The 3,238-nt window shown below is 37.0% G+C and overlaps 1 pseudogene; it reads left to right on the top strand.

Moving 5' to 3' along the window:
* The first annotated feature begins 764 nt into the window (after positions 1-764).
* Positions 765-1,656, top strand: LOC116870092 (annotated as a pseudogene).
* The last annotated feature ends 1,582 nt before the right edge of the window (positions 1,657-3,238 follow it).

The raw sequence follows: 3,238 nt of genomic DNA, 5'->3' as shown, positions 1-3,238 counted from the left end.
AAGTGGAGTGTTAATGTCCCCTACTATTACTGTATTACTGTCAATTTCTCCCTTTGTGTCTGTTAATAGTTGCTTTATGTAGTTAGGTGTTCTCATATTAAGGGCACACATATTTACAATTGTTATAGCCTCTTGTTGAATTGATTGTTCCCTTTATCATTATGTAGTGTCCTCCTTGGTCTCTCATTACAGCTTTCATTTTAAAGTCTATTTTGTCCAATATAAGGATTGCTACTACAGCTCTCTTTCTGCTTCCATTTGCATGGTAAATGACTTCCCATCACTTCGTTTTCAATCTGCCTGTGTCTTTCAGTCTGAAATGAATCTCTTGTAGGCAGCATATAGATGAGTCTTGCTTTTTTATTCATTCAGTTACCCTATGTCTTTGAGCTGGAGCATTTTATCCATTTACATTCAAAGTAAATAAGGATAGGTATGTATTTATTGCATTTTGTTACTTGTTTCACAGTTATGTTTGCAGTTCTTCTCCATATCCTCCTTCTCCTGCTCTCTTCCCTTGCATTTTGCTGGTTTTCTTTAGTCATATGCTTTGATTCCTTTCTCTTTAGTTTTTGCGTATATAGTACAGGGTTTTGATTTATGGTTACCATTAGGCTTGTATATAACATCTGATGCATATAACAATCTGTATTAACCTGATGGTCACTTAAGTTTGAACCCATTCTAAAAGCACTAAATTTTGGCCAGTAACCAGACGTGGTGGTGGTGATGGTGGTGAGCGGGTCCTTGCAGCCTAGGAAAATCCTGCAAAAATGTCTCCGTACCCATCTCTTGAAGATCTGAGTGTAGACAAAGTCATTCAGGCTCAAACTGCCTTTTCTGCAAATCCTGCCAACCCAGCAATTTTGCCTGAAGCTTCTGCTTCCATCTCTCAAGATGGAAATCTCTATCCTAAATTGTATCCGGAGCTCTCCCAGGACATGGGCCTGAGTTTAAATGAGGAAGAAATCCATGCAAATATGGCTTTGGCCCCTGGGGCATCAGTTCAAGGACCTTCCAGTTTGGACTATAACTATATAGTGGCTTCGTAACTGTTAACAGTGTTGGCATTCATAGAGCAGAAATTAAGCAAAGGATTCATGAAATCATTTTGTGTAATGATCAAGATGGAAAAATTGGGTTCAGGCTTAATTCAATAGATAACAGTTTATTTGTTAGCTGGTGCAGGCAAATTCTCCAGTCTCACTGGTTGGCCTGAGATTTGGGGACCAAGTGCTCCAGATCAGTGGGGAAAACTGTAGGCTGGAGCTCTAAAAAGCACACGAGGTGCTCAAACAGGCTTTTGGAGAGATGATTATTATGACTGTGCATGACAGGCCCTTTGAATGGACAATTACCAGGCATGAGAATAGTACTGGACGTGTTGGCTTTATCTTTAAAAATGGAAGGAAAACATCCACAGTGAAATATAGTTCTGCAGCCAGAAACGGTCTTCTCAGTGAACATAACATCTGTGAAGTCAATGGGCAGAATGTCATTGGGCCGAAGGACTCTCACCTTGCAGACATACTGTCAACATCTGAGACTGTAGTTACTATTACAATCATGCCAGCTTTTATCTTTGAGCATATTATTAAATGGATGGCACCAAGCATTATGAAAAGCCTAAGAGACCACACCATTCCTGAGGTTTAAAAGTCATGACACAATGGAAACTCCACCAAACTTCTCCAGTTTATTTTGTGGGCACTTTAACTTTATATTATGCACTTGAAGCTTTCTAGGAGCCAGAGAGCATATGCTGATGAAGACCTTTCTATCTGACATTATAGTTGGGAACCTTACTGTTTTGATTGGATAACTTGTTCACATTTCAAGAGTGTTGTAGCCTTATCCTGGTTTTACAGATGTGAAACTTTAGACAGATGTACTGATTTTCGTAGGGTAGTTTCTCTACTGGAAACCTGATGCTTTTACAAGCTATTATAGTTAGAATGACTGATACGGGCTTAGCTCTGTGTTAGAACCAACCACCTTTATCTAACATATCAGTAGTGCTGTTCATATTACTTTAGCTCTATGGCATAGCTACATTTTTCATGTGTTACCATAGTCCATATAGAATGACTGCTTTTGATGGTTTTTCAGTTGTGTGTGTGTGTGTGTGCACTCGCACGCGCGCACATGTGTATGGGTGTGTGTGTAAAACACCAATTAAGTACACTGGTTTCATTCCATGTAAGCATTATACAGTGAATGTAGATTATAAGAGATTGTGTTGCTCATCATTAAATTGTAACTACTGTTACTTAAAAACAAACAAATAAATAAATAAATGTACTAAATTTTTATCCCCACACACAATGTTTTATGTATATGATGTCATACTTCACATCCTTTTATTTTGTGAATGCTTTAACTGATTTTTATAGATTTTAAATTGATTTTATGGTTTTTGTGCTGTAACCTCTGCACTGGTTTTATAAGTGATAATCTACTACTTTTATTATGTTTGTACTTCCCTGTGAAATATTTTCCTTTCATAGTTTTCATACTCCTGATTATAGCCCTTTCTTTCCACTCAAAAAATTTCCTTTAACATTTCTTATAAAGCTGCTTTAGTGATGATGAATTCCTTTAACTTTTATTTCTCTAGGAAACACTTTATCTCTCCTTCTATTCTGAATGATAACCTTGCTGGATGTTTTTGGCTGTAGTTGTTTTCTTGTTTGTTTGTTTGTTTGTTTTCCTATCAGCACTTTGAATATATCATGCCACTTTCTTCTGGGCTGCAAAGGTTCTGCTGAAAAATCAGCTGATAGCCTTATTGGTTTTTCCCTGTATGTAATTGTTCTTCCTCTTGCTGCTTTTAAGATCATTCATTATTACTAATTTATGCCATTTCAATTATTATGTGTCTTGATAATGGATCTCCTTGGATTGATTTTGTTGCGGGGTCCTGTGTGCTTGTTGGATATGGAAGTCTGTTTCCTTCCCCAGATGCAGGAAGTTTTCAGCTATTATTTTTTCAAATAAATGTTCTGTCCCCCTTTCACTCTCTTCTCCTTCTGGGATCCCTATAATGTGAATGTTATCATGCTTGATGGTGTCACTAAGTTCTCTTAACCTATTTCTTTTTTTTTTTTTTTTTTTTTTTTTGCTTTCTCCTGTTCAGCTTGATTGCTTTCCATTACTCTCTCCTCCAGGTTGCTGATCCATTCTGTTTCCTCTAGTCTACTATTTATTCCATTTGGTGTATTTTTAATTTCAGTTACTA

This window comes from Lontra canadensis, unplaced genomic scaffold (genome assembly GCF_010015895.1).
Source record: "Lontra canadensis isolate GAN:19392208 unplaced genomic scaffold, GSC_riverotter_1.0 scaffold21, whole genome shotgun sequence".
NCBI classification, from domain to species: domain Eukaryota; kingdom Metazoa; phylum Chordata; class Mammalia; order Carnivora; family Mustelidae; genus Lontra; species Lontra canadensis.
This window is presented reverse-complemented; position numbering and strand designations above follow the sequence as displayed.